Raw genomic sequence first — 23,032 nt, forward strand, 5'->3', positions numbered from 1 at the left:
AAAGGCTGCCAGAACTCTGACATTGGATTTCCACATCTGAAGTCATTCCCTCCAGGATCCTCTACCTCTGACACTGTTTTCTATTCATTACCAATGTTCCTCAACACACTATAACCTCTTATTTTTCACACTGTTTTTGAGCCAGGGCCTCATGTAGCCCAGGCTGACTTAAACTCACTAGATAGCTGAGTATGACGTTGAACTCCCCGTCTTCTGTCTCCCACACCACAAGCACTTGTATTATAGATGTCAATCAGCATGTGTAGGAGACCCCTCTTGAGAAGCAATCAATCAGCCTGACTATAGAACATGGCAATGGATATAACTTCTGGCTTGTTCCTGGGAGCTATTCAATCTATATTGCTTTATGCAGCCACACTTCTGATATTTTAAAAAACCCAGCAATAGAAAAGGAATAAGCATTTTTGTTTTGCTAACAAAAGTAAAAATTTTCCAGTGACTTACTTCACAGGCTACTTAACAAGCGTGCCTTCCAGGAGGAAAGACTGAGTGGAGGAGGAATTCTATCTCCAGCTGAGCACAGCCAGGATGTGGCTGTAGGTCTTCATGCAGGGAGCAAGGCTGCATGCAGAGCTTCAGACGATGGGAAACAGACTCTAGACTACCTGAAGGCAGCTCTGCCAGCATTAGTGGATTAAATGTTTACACATTTAGTATGTGTGTGTCTTTCTTCAGATTTGGTGGTTTGGGCATAACTGAACTTCAAAGACTTCTTAGCAGTAGGCTCTATTTGGAGTGTAAATATATTTTCTTTGACAAATTTCCAGTGTGTCTAGGTTTTTCAGTTAGAGCTTCTCATATGCTTGTGATTTAAAGGGTGCTTTAGATTTGGGGGAGATTGCTTAGTGCTAAGTGCTTGCCTTTCAAGCCCGAGTACCTGTGTTGAGAGCCACATTAAAAACCAGGCAAGTGTCTCTGATTCCAGGGTTTGTGCTTAGACAGGAAGGGGGATGTTGGCTGCCCCAGCCAGCCCCTCTAGACCAAGAATTCAGGAAGACCATGATCTCTGGCCTTCCCACAGATGTGCATAGGTGAGCACACACAAAGGGTGCTTGAAGTCATCCATGCTTTTAAGTCATTACCATGACCAGGTAAAGCCTGTATGCTCCTAGAATGAGGGAAAAAATGTGAATGTAACCTTGTTTTAAAGTAAGCATCCATATCAACCCAAACTGTTGGTTTTGAGGATGTTGCCAGAGACTTGGTGTGTCATTAGTAAACACCCACTAATCTGCTCATATAGAGATTCACTTATATTGAGCAATGAAGGCGGTCTTGCTTACTGATTAATCCATATTGTTTAAGAAACAGTGTCTTAAAATTAATTTTTTAAGTTATACAAAGTAATGGACTTCATCACACCATCTTTATCCATACATTATATCATGTTCTTATTCTTCCCCTGCCCCACTGCCTGTTCTGGGTCCTCTCCTGTTTTTCCAGTTTCTCTGGACTAGTTTCCCTTCTTTCATTGTATACATGTGTGCCATAGCACAGCAGTGGAGGTCAGTGAACACACAGTGGGAATCAGGTCTCCCCCAACTATGTGTATTCTGGGAATTGAACTCACATCCTCAGACTTGGTGGCAATTGCCTTTGCTAGCTGAACTACGTCTCGTGCCCAACTTCGGCTTTCTTACTCCATATACTTCTTTACCTTTTAAAAAGAGCTTCTTCTCTCTCCTCTCATGACCTCCTTTCCAGTTTCATGACTTATAGATATTTGAACACACACATATATACACAGACATACACAGAGAGAAGGAGGGAAGGAAGAGAGAGGGAGACAGAGAGATAGAGAGGAGAGAGGGAGGGACACACACACACACACACACAGAGGGAGAGAGAGAGAGAGAGAGAGAGAGAGAGAGAGAGAGAGAAATATTTAGGTTCCGTAAAAGAAAACAAGCTGTTGATGAGAGAATAGTTTTAGGCAAAATTTTCCAGGGGCTAAAATGCTGCTCTTAGTAATGGGAAAAAAAAAAGATATTCTAAGCTTCTTTCCAGTAATATTTCACTTGGCCAATTACTTCTTCAACTTTTATTTGATATAATTCATTGATTTTTATTGTTATTGATGATGATGGTGTTTTACCTAAAACATTTTACTAGTAGAATAAAACTATTTATAGAAACTTGGGGCATAGAGTCTGGGAGGAGCTTCCAGTAGATTTTCTCGAGTACCATGGGAGAGAGGAAAACCGGCTTTATTCTGACATATGGCAGGTGGTCCAGCTCCATGAACTTCTAATCCTTCCTCCTCCTCCTCCCTAGTGCTGAGATGGCAGGAGTGTACACCTGCTTGCCAGGTCTTGTCGTAATTCTTCTCCAGGTTTATGTATTTAATTTATTTGTGTGTGAGTGTGTGATAGTTTATGTGTATGCGTGTATATATATATATGTGTGTGAATGTGTCTGTATGTGTGTGCATGCATATGTGTGTGCATGTGTATGTGTGTATGTGTATGTGTGTGTGAATGTGTCTGTATGTGTGGGCGTGTATGTGTGTATGTGTTAGTTTACGTGTATGTGTGTGTATATATGTGTGTGATTGTGTCTGTATGTGTGTGCGTGCATATGTGTGTGCATGTGTATGTGTGTATGTGTATGTGTGTGTGAATGTGTCTGTATGTGTGTGCATGTATGTGTGTATGTGTTAGTTTACGTGTATGTATGTGTATATATGTGTGTGTGATTGTGTCTGTATGTGTATGCCTGCATATGTGTGTGCATGTGTATGTGTGGGCGTGTATGTGTGTATGTGTTAGTTTACGTGTATGTATGTGTATATATGTGTGTGTGTGATTGTGTTTGTATGTGTATGCGTGCGTATGTGTGTGCATGTGTATGTGTGTGCGTGTATGTGTGTATGTGTTAGTTTATGTGTATAGGTCAGATGACAGATTCAGTTCTCTCCTCTCATTGTGGTCTCTGAAGAGTCAGACTCAGGTTGACTGGGTTGGTACCAAATATTTTTTCCTGCTGAGCCACTGTAGGCTTAGATTTTTCAAAACCTACTTTTAGTAAGTGTACTTAAATGCTTTAATCACCCTTCTAGCCCATCGCCCACTGGAGGTAGTGGAGACAAAAGGTTAATAGGGCAAAGGAGGATGTTAACCTGTTTAGAAATAGTTCTTTGGAGCAAATCCAATCTGCGTTGTCAGGATATCAGCAGTTCGGTTCACATGAATCATTCATTATTAGCGGTAGCTTGATCCACTCACAAACACTATTCATGAATCAGCAATGGCAATTCGATCTAGAAGAAACTGTGAGATTCTACCAATCAGCTTTAGAGCATTTCTTTCTATGAAGTCACCATAAATGCAAGCAAAAAATGGTAAGGTGAGCCAACATCATACAGTACTGTCAGCTAAGACTAGTATCAGCAAAGCCCAACAATGAGTAGCAGAGAATGGCAAGCCATACCAATACTATTCAGCACTATCCACTGTCTGTCGGGCTATGTTTATACACCTTCCAAACATCATGTGTTCTCTTAAGCATCCACTCTAGGAAAACATCACATGTCCCTTTTCCAGGAGGATTCCAGAAAAATGCCACGTGTCTGTTCCCAGAAAAGCACACTCCCATATGTCAGCTTCAGGATAAACATTCTCTCATAAGACAGTTTCCAGAAAAACATCACATGACACGAATGAGTAGCATCCTTCACCATTGGCCAGAATCAACAGGGCAAGGAAGGCTATGGATTGAAATAGTTGAAGGCATAAAGCAAAATAAAGCTACCTTTAAGATGTCAGGCATTTTGTGACAATGACACAGAGTTTATAGAACTTTCAGGACTATCTTTAGACTTGGGGTTTCTCTCTCCCCTGCCTCCTGTGTGTGTGTGTGTGTGTGTGTGTGTGTGCATGTGCGTGTGTGTGAATGTGAGTGTGTGTGTGTGTGTGTGTGTGTGTGTGTTTTTCTTGAAGACAGAGAAGGGTGTTGGGCCTCCTGGAGCTGGAGTTATGGGTGGTTTTGTATTACCCAATGTAGTTGCTGGAACTGAACCCAGGTCATTTCAAGAGCAGCAAGTGCTCTTAATTGCTGAGCTGCTTTTCCAGCACCCCAGCTTCTAATTCTTAATTCAAATTTCAATTTAGTTATGTGAGTAGAATGAAGCTGGAGTTTGGTTTGAGAAAGGAGCTTCTCTTCCTCCTCCCGCCCCTGTGGCATGCTGTGTTCTGCTGTTGTCCTCAAGAGAAGGCATCTTCTGGGGATTAATTGGAAACTTCATTGTGATTACAGACCCCAGAGTTAGGACAGGTAGAAAAGATATATAAAAGCCTAAAAGAGACCTTAACTAAACTGACCTTAAAGATTGACGGTGACTGGGTGACTTTTTTCCCCTTCATCCTTTATAGAATACAGGACTCCTCGTATTAAATGAGACTCACCCCTTTTGAAGTTATGTTTGGTTCACCTACTGACAGAAATGATTTCATGATCTCAAGGGTGTCTAATGGGTATTTGGCTTAAAATTTGTGCTTTCCATAAAACAGGTCCACCTCTGGAGCTCTACCAACTTTAGCACGGAGATTGGGCCCTAGTCAAGAGACACTGCCTGGGTCACTAGAGCTTCCTGAGAGGGTCCTTGTACAGCGTGGATCCATTGAACATCCGTTTACAGTTGAAGAAGACTCTGGCCAGCAGGAGGAGAATTTAGCCTCAAGACTCCCTCCTGCCTTCCACTGATGGACCCCTACCCATGCCTCAGGGACACCCCAAAGACATAGTCCTGTTACTAACTGTTTTCATGGAGCTTCAGGAAATCCCACGATTTGGACTTCTAGTCACAAGAGAGAGGGGAGAATGAGAGGTCAAATCTTTTAAGTTCAAACTCCACTTTATAAAACCTGACCTAAGTTTAAACTCAGGTAAACTAACAGGCTGGTACCTAGCATTAGTTTTCAAGTTGCCCCCTCACCCCAACAAAACCTGAGCCTAGCTCCAGTCTCTGAGCTAATCCCCAACAAGACCAGCATCTCCAGGTTTTACCCTCAACAAGACCAGAGTCTCCAGGTTATTCCCCCAACAAATCTACACCCCAAGGTTTACAAGCCTAATAACCACCAAATGCAGAAGGGAACAAAATTAAGTTCATGATATGACTCCCAGCACCAGCCAATTATGTTAAAGGCCACAGTAGCTTTCCAATCAGATGCTTGCACACTTAGCCCTTGCTTGCTTCTTACTATAAAGCCTTGCCCTGATAGATATTCGGGGCTCCCCCAGCACCAAAACCATCCTGTGTGACAACAGTGGGTTTTTTTTGGGGGGGGGCTAGCTAGCTTGGATAGAATAAAGACCCTGCTGTGAGTTGCATCAGATTGGCTCCTGTCTGTGTTTTTGGGGGATCACCAACATTTCCCTGGCACTACAGAATTAATTTCTCTGAGACTCGATTTTCCTCTCACATAAAATATAGTTAATGTCCAGTCTGTGGTACCAAGCTAAGTATTTGCTTGTTGCCCAAGCACTCTGAAATCTGAGCTGTGAAGATCTCTAGAGCCTGGAAGTTTTGGACCAGTCTTGGCTAACATAGTAAGACCAGGTCTCTTTAAAACCCCCTCCCCAGTCTGATTAGTATATGATTAAATTACATTAAAAACCCCTCATAATGTTCATTACCTTGCACTCAGAGGGCTCAAATCTTATCTTTACTCAGTGATTTCTGACAACTTATTAAACAAATAAACATAGAATCAAAATACAATTTTAAAAAGTTCCATCTCCCTTGAAGTGCCAGAGTTGAGGGATAGTCAGGGAGCCCCCACCCACTCAGAGGAGAAGAGGAGGAGGATGGGGCATGGGGGGGTAAAGATTGTGGGAGGGATGACTAGAAAGGGGGACAGTAAGCAGGATGTAAAGTAAGTAAGTAAATAAAATTAAAATAAAAAACATTCTGTCTTCTAACAAAGTTTTGATACATCCCTGAGCATAAAGATCACTACACCAGTGCCGTAAGGCAATTTCTAATTGCTATGCTGGTTAAATAATAGAATCATCACCAGAGAATCACAAACTAGAGAGCTCACTTAACAGCAGAATTCAGCTACTTCTACTTGGGCTAAAAACACCGGCTAAAACAGTGGTTCTCAACCTGTGGGTCTCCTTTAGCCTAAGAACATGCTGCATATCAGATGTTTATATTAGAGTTCCTAACAGTGTCAAAATTGCAGTTATGAAATAGCAATGAAAATACTTTTATGGCTGGTGGTGGTGGTGGTGGTGGTGGAGGTAGTGGGTCAGCACAACATGAGGAACTGTATGAAAGGGTCACAGCATTGAGGAGGTTGAGAATCATTGGGACCCACGCTGTATCCATCTGGGAGGTGTTGGTATAGACCACCCTCACGAGGGTGCCATGGTAATCCCTATTACCTGGGTGTCACACATGGTGTCTGAAATGTTAGCTAGTTTCTGTGAGATGCATCTAGCATCTGAGGGACAGGTTCTTCAGGAAAACATCTCAAAATCTTACCTGCTTTTATTTTCCCCCCCTGTGGGACACTTGCACAAAATAAACAAAGCTCTGAAGGGGCAGCTCAGCACAGAAATAGTTTTCTATACAATAGTTTCTTATCAATTACCCATGTTAAACCGTTTTTTATTAGATATTTTCTTTATTTACATGTAAATTTCTCCTTTCCCAGTTTCCCCTCCAAAAAACAAACAAACAAAAACAACAAAAACCAACCCCTGTTGCCTCCCCCCTCCTCATGCCTGCCACCCCACCCTCTCCCATTTATTAGCCCTGGCATTCCCCTACACTGGGGCACAGAACCTACACAGGGCCCAGGTCCTCTCCTCCTATTGATGATCGAATTTGCAATCCTCCACTATACACGTGCTGCCAGAACAATCAGTCCCACCATGTGCAGACCTTGGTTGGTGGTTGAGACCCTGGGAGCTCTGAGGGTACTAGTTAGTTCATATTGTTGTCCGTCCTAAGGGGCTAATTGTGTAGATGTACCACAATTTCTATATCCACTCCTCTAAACCGTTCATAACATAATATTAGCACACAGAAGGAAGCTGATGAGCATTTCCCTGGATGAGACCAGTTCAACTCAACTTAGGCTATTTGGTACCTCCAGAAAACAATGAAAATCATTTTTTAGCCCCTGGCCCCCCATTCCATTTCGCCTTACAACATTTTCTAAAGTGCTTTACATATTAATTTCCTGAAATCCAAGGAATAGATTTTCTAGGTATTATTTAACCATGTGATGCAGGAGGGTTAATCAGTCTCCTTACCCAAGTTGTCTGTCTCTTTCTCAGTCTCCAACCTTGCTTCTGTCTCTTTCTGTCTGTCTCTCACTCTGTGAATTGAATCTAGGGGCTTGTTTCTACTAGGCAAGTGCACTATAACTGGGCCATATCTTCAGTGTCCCTTTTACTTAATATTTGAAGGAGGGTCTCATTATCTCATGAAGTTTCCCAGAGTGACCTTGAATTCATCCTGTAAAGCACATGCAGAACTTGAAATTAGGACACTTCTGCTTCAGCCTCCCAAGTAGTTAGAATGATTTCTTACAGGTAAACTGTCAAGGGACTTTATTATCTATCTATCTATCTATCTATCTATCTATCTATCTATCCATCCATCCATCCATCCATCCATCCATCTATCATCTATCTATCTATCTATCTATCTATCTATCTATCTATCAATCATCGATCTATCTATCTATCTATCTATCTATCTATCTATCTATCTATCTATCATCTACTGTGTACAGGCATATGTGCATTGCAGAGTGTATGTTGGAGTTTCATGGATCACATGGGAGAGTCTCCTCTCTCCTTCAACACTATGGGTCTTTTCAGATGGAATTTAACTGTCCCAGGCTTGTGACAGTGCTGTAACCCACTTGACCAGCCAGGAGACAGTTTAATCTTACTCATCATAGACACTAGCATAGATGCATAAAAGCAATATAATTTTATTATAATTTGCTTTCTACTCATTTGGTGTAATATAAGGAGTAGTTTTCTACAGTCTTAAAGAAAACGATGACAGAAGAGCTTAGCTTGACCCTGGAACACTTTCAGCTTACAAGACAGAGCCATCTGTGCTGAGCTTCTGGGCAGTGAATCTCACAGCCGATTACCACAGGGGTAGTCCAGATTATACTTTGAAACTATGCCAGAGGCTCCAAAGCCAACAGCTTCTAGGAACCAGACAGATACACAGGGAGGGTGTGAGGCAGTGGGGGATCCTTGAATGGCTTCATCCTCCAGTAGCTTTAATTTTCTGATTCCCAACTGACTCCCAACAGAGGGAGCAGTGTGAGAGAGATTTCATTTTCCCCTAGTTCTTCTCCAAGGAGAGCAACCACACAGCCGTGAAGTCAGTGTAAACATCAGTGTGGAGGGCGATGCTAGGAATGTGGGCCTTGTGGGTACCAGTAGACAATGCTCCACCTAGGGACCATTCCTATCCAACTCACCTTGCTCCCGACTAGCTTGAGAGATCACGAGTTTCATCTTACCAGATCTCCAATTGTTATGAGGCATTGAAAAAAATTGTTTTTATTTTTTTAATTTAAAACGTGATATCCTCTCATTTGAAAATGTTTTCAGCTAAGCCAAAAGGTATTTAAAAATACTTCCTTGTTGGCTAAAAACAATCCCGAGGGCAGGATTTAGCTCCTGGGCTGTCAGTCTGTAACTACTGCTAACCTATGCCTTAACTTCTAGGAACACCTTCTTCTTAGCCCCTTACCTTGGTAATTAGTTTCCTGTTAGACAATGACGTCAGTATCATAGTTCTTTATCACCATCAACACACAGAAAACCCCACATACAGCCTTTGCTGTGAAACCTACTCCTTTGCCTAGTCAATGACTTGACCACCAGTTCCATTGCTCTAACCCTCTCAGTTTCTTTGCCAACTCAGTGTTCTTCCCAAGTACCAAGTCCTCTCCTTGTTGTGACCTATTAAAAGGTAAATGTTAAAGTCCTTCTGCTGGATCCACTCCCCCCCGCATCCCCTCCCTTGACATACTCAAAGAACACATTGGAACACACAGTATATATTGACCCTTAAAAGCAACATTGTGTTATTACTAGCACCTAAAGTGGGTGGAGTCTCCAAACTTCACAAACACTGGACAATTTCATGAATAGCCTTTAAAAAACAAGAACTGAAATCTGGTCTATACTGTGCCAGACATAAATATTTCACATATGCACGGCTTGTCAGCTTTGTCATCTGCACCAAGTCCAAAAGCAGCTTTCCCTAGAAAACTTCTGTGAATTAAGCTCTCCTCCCGGCAAACCCTGACGCTGCTACTCCAGCCCAAAGTATTGCTCTATTTTTCATAGTGAGGAGACACAGCTTTGTACACTCCCAGCATGCTTTTTGTATTTCCTTATTCTGCCACCAGATGGGCTTTTAAACTGAACCAAATCATATAGCTTTCTGGCTGAAAGCCTTGCAATGACTTTTGATTAATAACAGGATAGAGTCCCAAATTTAACCCGATTTTGAGGATCTTCAGGATTTCACTCCGTTTAATAATTTACTCGGAACTATCTAGTGGGAGTTGGCTCACTCACTCTCTGCTGTAGTGTATAACAACAGAGAAAGCAGGCCAGCAGCTCTGCTGCCCACACCTTTCCTTTTAAATATAATTCAAAACACGACTTGTTGTGCATATACACCAGTTAACTCATTTTATTTTTGATTCAGGGCCTCACGTAGCCCAGCTGGCCTTGAACTCACGGTGTAATCAAGGCTAGCCTTGTATTCCTGATCTTCCTGCTTCTGCCTGCATAGGTTACAGGAAGAAGTCATCGCGCCCAGCTTCAATGGATAGTTTAGAATGTTTGTTTCCCACTCACAGGTTTCATGTGGTGTCTGGGTGCAGAGGAAGCCAAGGCTTAGGGAATACACACATACCACCACTGCTGTGTGTTCTCAGTGTTAGCGTCTACAACTAGGAAAGAAGAAAAGTATGTCCATGGCGGACATTCTCATCATCACCAGCTGTCCACGCTGATGACATAGTTTATTTCTTTAGTAATACTGACAAATTGCATGCATTTGGGGTTTTATTTAGGCTTCATAATTATAGCTTTTTGCAGAAGGGGCAATGGTAATTCTCCTAAGGGAAGGATGCTTGTCACCAAGCCTGATGGTTGGAGTTTGACACCTAGGATCCACATGGTGGAAGAAGAGAAACAACTCCTGGGAGTTGCCCTTTAATCGCTACACATGTGCTGTGGTGTGTGCTCCTGCACACTCACACACACACACACACATACACACACGCACACACACACACACACGCACACACACACACGCACACACACGCATACACACACACGCATACACACACACGCACACACACACGCACACACACACACACGCACACGCACACACACACATACACACACGCACACACACACGCACACTAAATCATTAAATAGACAAAATAAAAAATAAAAACAAACCTATAGTTTTGTAATGTCAACTAGGAGATCATTTTGTTTAGATTTTTAAAATTGCTTCAATTTTTCTAAAATGTTGGCTAGCTAGTTGAATAAATGGAATGAGAGGCTGACAGGTCCTATCTGGGTGGGGCAGGCTGATGTCATAATATCTGTATGGTAGCCGCACAGCTATTGTTTGGCCTCCTTAGAACGCCACCATGGCACATGCTCTCTGCCTTTCTTGGTAATTCGACATCACTTTGTACTCAGTGTGAGCTGCCTTAGTGATTCTCAGCATCAGAAGGCTGGGAGCAGGTGCCTCAGGGTCAGAAGGCTAGGGGCAGGTGCCTCAGGGTCAGAAGGCTAGGGGCAGGTGCCTCAGGGTCCGAAGGCTAGGGGCAGGTGCCTCAGGGTCAGAAGGCTAGGGGCAGGTGCCATGGCATGAGGATGAGGATGGTCAGGATCATGTGCGGATGGAGGCAAAGAAGGAAAGCACAAAGTTTGAAGGGGGTAAGAAGAACGGAGGTTAGGGCCCATTGAGACCAGGGCGCGCGTGTGTGTGTGTGTGTGTGTGTGTGTGTGTGTGTGTGTGTACGTACACACACAGGCATGTGCACATGAGAGAGAGAGAAATGGGGGGGGACTTGGCCCTTAAAAGGTCTGGTCTTTAGGACCAGAGAAGCGGGTGTGGTGAGGAGCACTTGCTGCATTTGGAGAAGAGCTAAGTTCAGTTCCCAGAACCCACAGCAGATGGCTCACAACCACCACTAACTGCAGCCTCAGGAGATGAACCGCTTTTCTGATTTCAATGGGTACATTCATGGATTACATCCATGTGCACCACACACACACACACACACACACACACACACACACGCGCACACACACACACACACACACACACACACACACACTTAAACAGGAGTGAAAGAAATCTTTTTAAAAGTTTTTAATTTTTTTTTAAATTTTTTTTTGTACTTTGAGACAGGGTCCCACTTTATAGTCCTGGCCATCCTGGAACTCTGTAGATTAGGTTGCCTCTGCCTCCTGAGTGCTGGGATTGAAGGTGAGCTCCAGCACTGCCTGGCTAAGATTTCTTTTCATATTTTTTTATGTGTATGTGTGTTTGTCTTTGTGAGTGTATACCACGTGTGTATGGGTATCTAATGGAGGATGGAAGAGGGCATCTGCTTTGTCAGAACTAGAGTTACAGGTGGTTGTAGGCTACCTGAGAAGGCTGCTGTGTGTACCCAACACAGGTCCTCTGAAAGAGCAAGTCCTCTTAACCACAGAGTCATCTCTTCAGTTGCCCAGCCCCAAGAAAAGAAATCTCAATTTAAAAAAAAGATTTAGAATTTCAGAAGGCGGAAAAGAAGATAAAGGGAATAAATTATGATATTCAGACTCAAAAGGTATGAAAATACATTCAAAATACATTGGCTGGGGAGGTCCCTGCAAGAGGACCTGAGGGTGAGAAGGAGAGAGGCCATCAGGGAATCTAGTCCAGAATAGGTCTGACTGTGTTACAACAGGGTGGGAGAGATCAGAACAAGGAATGGGAGTAGAAGGCATGTGGTTGGGATTTCTGGGTAGGAAATTCCAAGCAATCCAAAGTGGCTATTGCACATTTATAAGAGCAGAGCCTCCAACAAAGTTGCATGACCCATGGTTCTTGGGCATGCTGCTCGCCTCTCCACTTTGACCTGTAGCATGTTGCTGAGTATGAACCTAGCTAGTATAAAGGAAATATCATTGAGCTGTCTGGAAGTACAGGACAATTCCCCCCATGCTGCTCCTGGAGCATCCTGTTTGTCTGACTGGTTGGGGGAGACTAAGCTAAGCATCAAGGACAAGAAGTTAATTCTTAGAGGACTCCAGGAGCACAAGCATTGGCAGGTTTTAAAATAAAAATTTACGGCTTTAATAAAGCCGATAAAAGTCTCTCTAAGTTTTATGTGGTGAAATGTGATTTGATATTCACTGGAGATAAAGCAATAGAGTCGAGCATTTCCCCGGGGCTCCTGCTGGAAATGAAATGGCCCTATTTGCAGTGAACCCAAGGGATCATTGTGGATTAGGATCTGGGCGATTCTAGGAGAAGAGGAGGAACACGTCAAGAGTTCAAGGATGAAGGGAACAGATATGAAGTAGAGTTTAAGTTAAATGATGTTAGGTGGTTTTTTGGGCACACTTATATACCTGAAAAGCCAGAGGAAAGAAGAAACAGCCCTAGGACTGAGAAGGTTTTAGCATGCTCACTTTACAGAGTCCCGTGCCCCCCACTGAGTCCACGATGCCCTAAAGAAGGCTGCATGTTTCTTTAGCTAAAACGGGACATAAAATAATATGTGACGTTTATCTTCTTTATCTTTCCCAGATCCAGGGAGAAGGGAATTTTCACATAATGATAGATCACAGGCACCTAGGCGGCCCCAGATGGAGCATCTAGTTGTGATCCATCATTGTGACATTTTAGTTTTAGCCAACATGGCTGCTCACAGGGGGACATAGAACATGAGCGAAAATGGAAGGGGCACATTCATAGGAGCCATATATCAGTAAGAGAAGGGTTGAGCATGGGTCCTGATGGTGTATGTCCCCCACCATCTAGCTGACTGTGTGCCTCAAGCACACTCAGAGTTCTTTTCCGTGGTCTATTTTTCCTTTTAGAGCAAAATATCTCCAAATCATATATCTTTGTCACTTGGGAGCTATGTGGACACACTCAAATTAGATGAAATCCAAGTTAGTGGCTGTTTTTATTAAGACTGCTAGATCTTTCTTGAGAGATAAATCAGGGAGACAGGATACAGAAGTTTAATTTGATTTGGTCGGTTATAAAAATTCACACCTAATTTTTATTTTTTTGGTGAGAGTGACATGTTAGATTTTTTTTTTCTTGAAATGAGGGATTGGTTTATCTTCCAGTCAAACCTGAGGTCAGGCCTTGAAAAGAGACTGGAGTTTTATATCTCCTAAACTTTAAAAGGTGGTCAAAATGGAACTATTACAAAAGTTCCTTATTTTGTAGAAAGCAAAGGGATGCATGAAATTCTGAAAGAGAGGGCTGGGACTATGGCTCATTCATGTTATGCTTGCTAAAAGTTAAGTGCTTGCTATGTAAGCACGGAGATCTGGGCTTCACCCCTACAGCCACAGCTGGAGACATGGCTCAGGGGTTAAGAGCACAGGCTGCTCTTCCAGTGGTCCTAGGTTCAGTTTCCAGCTCTCACAGGGCAGTTCGCAATCATCTGTAACTCCAGCTCCTAGAATTCCATGAGGATCGCACGTGATACACAGACACACATGTAGACCAAACAACAACACATTAAAAAAAAAATCTGGACACGGAGTACACATACTTTTAAATCCAGCTCTGAGAAAATTGAGACAGGTAGACTTTTGGGGCTTGCTGACTAGCTCAATGTAGTCAAATTGGCAAGCTTCTGGTTCAGTGAGAGACCTTTTCTCAAAAAAAAAAAAAATTAAGTGGAAAGTAACTGAGAAAGACACCAGACATTAGCTGCTACTTGCATGTATGCACATGCACAAGCACACACACCTGAGCATGTACACACACACATATACACACACATACACACACACATACACACTCACATACAGAATTTAATAACAGCTATATAGGGAGCAGAAAAGTAGCTTAGTGGTTAAGAGATCGTACAGCTCTTGCAGCGGACTTTTTGGTTTGCAGCACCTGTTAGGCAGCTCACAATACCCTGTAACTTCGATTTTCGTGTTATCTGAGCACTCTGGCCTCCACAGGCAAATGCACTCAAATGTATATAATTCTCCTTCATAGTTAAAAATAAGTATATATGTGCTAGAGAATGAAAATTGATAGACAGATTTGACAAAAGACAAAAGATTAATGCATCAAGGACTGGAGAGAACAGTATGTGATTGGTAAAGGCACTGAAAAGATATCTGCCTAGCTGGCACCAGGAGTACAAGGTAGTTTAGGTAAAGGGTACTCAGTTACTTAGGTTGGTAATATTTAACACTTACTTAATTTTAGTTATTCCCAACTTTGGCTTGAGCTGCTCAGATAATCACTGGGTCCTTCTAATGTTTGTCACAGAGTTAGGGGAAGGACAGTGTCAAACCTGGATCTGATACCAGTGGGATTGTTTGGACATGAGAACAGATCATGTTACACAGTAGGAAGTTGATTGCATTTCTTCTTCTTCTTTTTCTTCTTTTTCTTCTTCTTCTTCTTCTTCTTCTTCTTCTTCTTCTTCTTCTTCTTCTTCTTCTTCTTCTTCTTCTTCTTCTTCTTCTCCTTCTTCTTTTTATATTTCGAGACAGGGTTTCTCTGCATAGCCCTGGCTGTCCTGGAACTCACTCTGTAGACTAGGCTGATCACAAACTCAGATATCCGCCTGCCTCTGCCTCCCAAGTGCTGGGATTAAAGGTGTGCGCCACTACCACCCGGTGCATTTCTTCTTAAAGATGCATGATGCTGATGGATCAGTTGTAGCATCTGATAGTTATAGGACATGGCTATAAAATATAATTCCATTTACTTATGGTGGGTCCATTAATATGGTTCATGCTCCACAGTGTACAAACAGAGGTCACAGGACAACTTGTAGGAGTTGGTTCTCCTCTTTCACCTTGTGAGTCCCAGGAATCATATCAGGTCATCAGACTAGGCAACAAGGGCCTTTACCTGCTGAGCCATCTTCCCAGGTCTGGATTGTCATTTTGCTGGAATAATCCAGCCAAGCAAAGAGAGTGGAAGAATATGCAATAGCTGAAGGCCAATTACCATGGGGGATTTCATTCTTTACTTCTAGACATAAAAATACATACAATAATCATGCTATTTGAAGAGCAACCAAATTTGAACCAATCTGAATTAATTGAGTGGATGCTGGGGTTAGCAGAGTCTTCATTGGCTCTGAGGAGTATAGAAGGGACCAGAATGTAACAGATAGACAACATGCCCTACTATGAATCTCCTTTACTTTCCTTACTGTAGATCACTTATCTTTATTTCCAAGTTCAAAGGATAGATTTAAATATATGAATTTAGTCCAAGAATAACAAGCAGTAGTTGTGTTGGAGCTACCCATTTTATAGATACAGGAAGCCAAGGAAGAATTCTGGAGGTGAGTGAGCATATTGGAGCCCTGGTATGTCAATGACTCCCATCAGAAGACCACACAGCCAGGAGCCTTTAGGCAGCACAGATGGCTCTTGGAGGCTTAAAAAATGTTTACAAAATTGACTGAGTGGGGAAGGTGGAGTGAATATGGGAAGAATTGGGGAGGAAGTGAATAGGATCAAAACATATTGTGTGAACTCTCAAAGAACTAATAAAAAAATGTAAGAGCCCAAAGAACACTCAGGATGAGATAGCTTGGTCTAGATTTACAATGGCAGCAGCAGACAGCAATCAGTCAAGTTGGGAATGGCCAGAGGAAGGTAATTACTTGCTAACATCTGGGGGCCAATGTGTATATTAACCCATTTTTTATTATTTGATGCCTTCTTCCATTAGAAAAGTTTGAGAGGGACATTTGTCCCTAGGAGTAAATTGGGCTTTCCCAGTGGTGAGAAAGCCAAGTGACTGATTGTATAGAGGATTGTTGTTCATAATTCTGAGAAGATTGGATCAGTCAGAAGGCATGTAGGGCTTGCATAACACTCCAAGAAAGTACAAGAGAGAACCCTTTATGGCAGGTTTTTCTTTCCTGCCAGATTGTTTTCTTTTTCTTTTATTTAGGGGAGTTGAATTTTATTATGAGAGAAAGAAAAAAAAAGCAGAGGAGAATTTCGTCTCTGGACATGATAATTAAAAAAAAAGTAGATATCCTTTACTAGTTCAGAAATTTTACAGGCTGGTGTGGTGGCTCTGAGGGTAAAGAGATTTGTAACCAAACCTAACCTGACTTTGGGGGTCCAGATGGTAGAAGGAGAGAACCTCTACATATGTACCCTGGCATGCATGCTTTCTCACATATACACACAAACAAAACAAATAAGTGATTTAAAAAATATTTAATAAGGAAGGTGCTGATTACAAGCCCCCTGCCATTTGGCCACATCATTGTTTAATTCTAGCTGACTATTGCAGCCAAAAGACCTGTTAATGTTCTGTATAGTGTTGTATGATGCTTAACATATACATAACACATGCATGACACACACAGCACAGAGTTCAGCATTGTCAAGAACACTCAGGCTTGGTCTAAATGTTTCATTCAGATTAATTTGTGTAATTTACATGCACATTCAGTGACATGAACACTGTCATTTCTCCATGTTTCTGGGGGAAGAGACTGGGAAACAGAGAGACTTAATAGCCAGCCCTCTGTCATACAGACAGTAAAGTAGAATGTGGTTCTCAATATGCCAATTTGGTTTTCTCAGCTCATCTATCTTCTTAAAAGGTAGCACTTGTAAGTGTTTGCATCCAGTAGCAACTTGTGACAATCAGGGAGTAGGAAGTGGAAAGGCAGAAGATGCTATGGCTGATTTCCAGGAATTTGAGCTATCACACAAATGAGAGGGACTGGGCATAGCAATGCATGCCTATAATCTGTGAATTTAGGAAGTTGAAGCAGAAGGACTCCTGTCAGTTCCAGGACAGAGGAAACTATACAGCAAAACCTGTTTCAAAAACCCTGTGTGGAAGGAGTAGAATGATTGAGGACTTTGGATGTTGAATGTAACTATAGACCACAGAATCTTATAGAGTATAAGGATTTTGACAAAGGAAAACTATCATGGTGACTTGTAACTCATGGTGATTATTTGACTACCCCATGTAGGAGGGTTTAGAGACAAGAAGGAGTAAGTAGAAGTTAGGGTGTTTGGACCAAGGCAGGAGACCAGTTAGGACTGATCTTGTAACTGGTCAAGAAACGGAATGATGTAAACTTGTTGTTCTGATAAAGTAGCCCAAGTTGATATCTTCGTCTCCCTTGGATTTTCTTGTTTCAAGCACCCTCCCTTCTCTCCTGCTTCTTTCTCAGGGGCTTTCCTGAACAGCAAGATAGTCATGCCTTTCCCTTTGATATTCTAATGCTAATCGGGTTATGGTTCCACTGCTTAGGACTTGAAAGGTGGTCAGCTGGGATGCCCGCAAGCATTACTCCTTTGTCTAAGCTCTTGTTTCGGTAGGTCTTGTACAGAAGCTTCAATGGCTTCTGTGATGTTTGACATACTCCTGATATTTAAACATAAGCAAAACCTTTGGAAAGCCTTGTCTAATGTTGATTAGTTTCCAGAAAATGACAGACAGAGCTCCCAAGGAATGACATCACAGAGAAGATATATCTTAAGATCTTTATGTTTCGCCCCTTTTTAAATTAGAAGATTACCCCTTGAGGAAAATTTCAATGTCCTTTTATCCTTTGCTGTATATTTAGATTTGCATTGGTTGACTTTTTGTTGATAATTCTAACTACTATCAGTTGCAATATGTAGTGTTTTTTTTCCATGCATCTCTGGCCATTTAAAAAATGAAAGCATGATGCTATGTGAAAGATAGTGGACACAAAAGTACAAATACCATATGACTTATACATGGAGGCTGAATTCAGAGTGACCGTGAGGAAGAATTGAGTCTATTCTTTCATAGGTACATTATTGCAGATAGGAATGAGGGAAAAGGCCTATTTTGGTCTTGAATTTGCTACATAGCTGAAGATGACTTTGAGTCTTTGATCCTCCTGCCTCCACCTCCCAAGTTCTGGGAATACAGACAGACACATAAAACCAGGTCCAGTGAAGTATTTCTTTAATTAAAATTTACTTTCATATTAAATACTATAGAAGGTTTTGAACACTATGATATTATTTCTGCTAAATTTGGAAGAGATGCTGGTATGAATTACAGGTTGGAAATGTGGTCTTGCACCATTGAACTGGGTTTTAAATAAAGTGATGGATATAGGTTAGTGCAATGAGCAGAAATGTTGGATTTTCCTTCACTGGCAAACTGCATTTGATCATCATTGCCTGCCTCTATGATCAGTCACCATTTCATTATTAAGGAGCTGGGTGTGACTTTACTCTCTGTTAAATTTTAGTCATCTACCTTGCAATGCTAGACTTCCAGTCTCATAAGCTCATTCCAGGAAATGTCATATGCCAGCACCTCATTAATAATCTTCTTATCCGGTCAAGAAACAATGCAGAAATGACAAAAGACATAATGAAATTATTTTATACTCTAATTTTATACTCTAATCAGCCAGTCTATCAGCCCCATTGTTGGTTGTGATAAACAGTTGTTCCATTAATCATCAACTTAATGTACACCCTTATGCCAGGTTTATCCTGAGGTCATGTGACAAAAATATCCATAGGCTTCTTTCTTTAAATATTACTTATATAATTTTGATTTTTAGTGTTCTGAGGAATTTTCACAGGTTTTGTGTTACAGAAACTTTAAGAAAGGGTCGCTACACAAGTGACTGATGCCTTTTCCTTCTTCCTTGTCAATTACTTGGCCTTTGAAGGTGCTGTGGGCATTACTGTCACTGCAGGCAAGGGGGAAGGGATTTGTGGTGATATTCAGTGTGCCACAGGCTATATTGTTACCGGGGACAGACCTATTTTTGGCAGCGCCACTGATGAAATGTCAGAAGGAAAATTGCTGAAAGAAATTAAGGTGCCCAGTTGGATGAATTGCATCAAAGAAGTATCAGGATCACTTAAGGTGAATGGAAGACGTACAGGGAACCATGAGCACAGGTAAAGGAGCAGAGGCCCCGTTCACTAACTCCCAACAGCCAGCTTCCCCAACCTGAGCGTTTGCTCACATATGAATTGAAAGGACAGGTGTGCTTGTTCGTGTGAGCATTAGTATAAGAGCAGACCAGATTTCCTTACCAAGCACAGTACGAACCACAGGAATTTCATTTCACTGGAGTACCTCTTTTCAGTGGGATACTGGATTATTACTTTGAACTGAATACTGCTGGGAAGGGTGCTCTGTAAGCAGCAGAGTAATTCCGGTCGGCAGTGGATAATGTTTTATGCATTCTGACATACTCTAAGCACTCCATTATACATGAGGATGCTCTTATTTTCATCATTTATTGCAGTGGAATTTATATCTTGTTTACATTTTGGTTGTAAGGCAGGTTTCTATCCCTATTTGATATGATGACAGGAGAAAAGAGACATTGGATATCGATAGAAGCACGTGTAAGAAGAAGTATTGTATATGGATGCTGTCCTTAAATATTATGCTAGGAACTTGAAGCTATTTTCTCATTGTGCTGTTTAGTGACTCAGATGGAGCCTGTCAGTGTGGTGTGGTTCATTTATATTTTTCTACCTCGTGTGGGCTAGTGGTCATTACCTACCTTTGCCCATGGCAGCACACTGCCAACTTCCATCTGTGCCACTGGCTGATGGTTGGAGCGATTTGTTAGGGGCTTGTAGAGCACTGTCCCCATGGCTGGTACTGGAGATGTGCTTCACCCATTTTGAGGTACGGACTTCCTATTCTTCCCACGTCAGAAATTTATTAGCGTCGAATACGGAGATATTTGGAAGGATCAAATGCAATGTTTTCATAGTAAATGAGGTTGCCAAGTTTCTTTCTTTCTTTCTTTTTTGCTTCCAATAGTGTGAGCACATCTGTAGCTGTCAACAGAGGGCTTATGGTGAAAATATAAGTTATTCAAGGCTTTTATGAACTGTGAGGGAGCAATGCTCCCTCTCAGAAGAAGGGAACAGCTTAATGCGAAATGCATTACAGGGGCTGAGGCCATTAAGCAAGTGGATATGTTTTGTACAGTGATTCTCTAGACTGTTGGTTGATTACATTTACCTCTCTGTTCTAGTCCAGCTTTTCGAAGAAATACGGAACAAGGCTTCTATTCTTTGGGTTAAATCTCACTGAACATTTGGAGTTGTTAGTTGTATCTTCAGATTAAAGCACACCTAGTTCATTTATTCTGTATTTGTTTAGTAGTGTTTAAAACTTGTGCTGTTTCATCTAAAAAGAGAAATGCATGTATTTTACTCACATTTAGAGTGGCTGCCTTTGTAGGTGGGTGAGGAGAAGCTCATGCTTTATTCATAATCTGACGAGAAATTATCACCAGGTTTCTGGCTTTTGCCCTTCTCTGAGGTTTGAGTTTTCCGTATGCAAAACTAGAATGAAGTACCTACCCTACAGGGTTACAAAGGCTATATTAAATAGCATGTCAAACCTCAAAGCACTTAGCACAGTGCCTGACACATACAGGACTTGGAAAATTCTAGTTATCTTCTCTGACATAAAAGAAGATGTTTCTAGGGCTACTTAACATATATTAGCTGCATAACTGGTCAGATACTAGAATAAAATATATACCACATCTATTGAGTGGTCAGACATCTTTGTCATGGAGATCTAGTCAAGGACACTCGTTCTAACATCTTGATTCCATTGAACTCTTGAGAAGGGTCTTTGGTTGCTTCATTAATTGGAAAGAAATAAGAGACAAGTAAGACCTTTTACAGGACTATTCATGACCTTCTTTTAGGCGAGCTAGGACACATGCATACCAGCCAGCCCTAACCTACAGCCTAGAGTCCCTGACCCAAAGCTGTCCAGAACCAACCAGCCTACAGCCAATTCTCACAATGGAAGAAAGTATTTTCAGTTAGAGAATCAATCTAGAGAATTGAATTTAAAAAGTTGATATTCCTTTATTGTGCAGCTTTTTTTCTATCTTGAGAGCCAATTTCTCCATTAGGAAATTTTATCTGCTTTGCATTTCTTTAATTTCTGAGCCAATGAGACAAATATAGGAGAAGCTACTGTTTGATGTTCTAGAGGGAGGTAAGCAGAGGTCATGCGCTTTCCAAAGTAACATTGAGATCACATAGGGATCAGCAGGGGGATGCATGCTGGTGTTCTCAGCACTTAGGAGGCAGAGGCAGGATGATCTTGAATGAGGCTAGCCCTGGATACATAGCAACACTCAATCTCAGAAACAAAACAAACAAATAAACAAACAAGAACTCCCATAGGAGTTGGAAGTACACATCAGGGTATTTTGGGCTCAGCAGCAGTCCTGTGCCATGCATTTTTGTTTCTTCTTTCTACTCAGTTAAGATTATCTTTTTTCATCACCTACTACTTGAATGTGTGTGTGTGTGTGTGTGTGTGTGTGTGTGTGTGTGTATACACGAGCACACTTGCACTTGCTCAAGGACAACTTTGAGTGTTATCCCTCAGGTGCTACACACTATTTATTTATTTATTTATTTATTTATTTATTTATTATTTATAAATTCATTTATTTATGAGATGGGTCTCTCACAGACCTAAAATTGACAAAGTAGCCTGCCCAGACAGCCCTAGAGTGGCTTAACTTTCTCAGCATTGGGATTAAGAGCACACACAACTTTGTTTTTTTTTTTTTTTAAGTTATTTATTTATTTTGTGTATACAAGTGCCCTATCTGCATGAACACTTGCATACCAGAAGAGGGCATCAGACTACAGTGTAGATGGTTGTGAGCCACCATGTGGTTCCTGGGAATTGAAGTGAGGTCCTCTAGAAGAGCAGCCAGTGCTCTTAACCACTGAGCCATCTCTCTAGCCTATTTTTGCTACTTTAAAAAAAAATAAAATAAAGTAATATAAAACAAAACCTAACACTTTTTTTGTTTTTGTTTTTGTTTTTTGTTTTTGTTTTTTGTTTTTGTTTTCTCTAAATCAACACTTTAATGTGAAATCTTGCTGGTGAAAATAAAAGGAGACACACGTGTCTTTCTACACAGATGAGACTTACAATGATCATTTTAGATAGAAAACAGTGATTGAAAAAGAAAACTATGAGGTGAAGAATACTGTAGTGGCAATACTGGGCTACACACAGAAGCAGGTCTTGTTCATTAAAATTATGAAAATGGAACTGGGTTAAGTAACTAAGTAGAAGAAAACAATTTTATTAAAAACTGTCAGTCTTCTTAGTAGCGAATTTTCATTGCAGCTTAAACAAAAAAGGAAGCCAGGACTAAGCAACAAGATGGACACAGTGGAAGAGCCATTGAGTGGCAACACTGCTGCTGCTGGTGGTGGTGGTGATCATGATAACACAGCTGCCACTTCTGATACTGGTGTAAGAAATGGATTGATCCAACAAGTGCATTGTGGGAACCATGAATTTCCTGTTACACACAAAAAAAGCATGTTGGGTAAGTGTGGTAATATTTAGTAGTGTATCGTTATTGTTCGAAGTATCTAATTCTCATTTGGCCCAGTGTTCATGCTTAACACATCTTATACTTTTACTAGGGGTGCAGTATTGTTAACCAGAGTTGACAAATACTTTTTGGTGGATAAAATTTTAGCAGGTATCCCTGTTTCTTTATCCTTTATCCACAGTTTAACTTCCACAATGAAATCTTTGTTTGGTATTGGAACAAAGATACTAATTTAACAGTCACATGTTTGGGTATCAGGTTGACAAGGGCTGGAATACCCATAGTTATATCGTAACCTTGACAGGATATGTGTGTAATAACAAAGAGACAAAGCCTATGGGTCTGATTGAGAATGATCATGTACATTTATTACCGAG

The 23,032-nt window shown here is 41.4% G+C and overlaps 1 pseudogene; it reads right to left on the reverse strand.

Moving 5' to 3' along the window:
- LOC116067814 overlaps positions 1 to 19,907 on the reverse strand; it is a 33,299-nt pseudogene extending 13,392 nt beyond the window's left edge.
- Positions 19,908 to 23,032: the final 3,125 nt, after the last annotated feature.

Source organism: Mastomys coucha, unplaced genomic scaffold (assembly GCF_008632895.1).
Source record: "Mastomys coucha isolate ucsf_1 unplaced genomic scaffold, UCSF_Mcou_1 pScaffold22, whole genome shotgun sequence".
Lineage (NCBI taxonomy): Eukaryota > Metazoa > Chordata > Mammalia > Rodentia > Muridae > Mastomys > Mastomys coucha.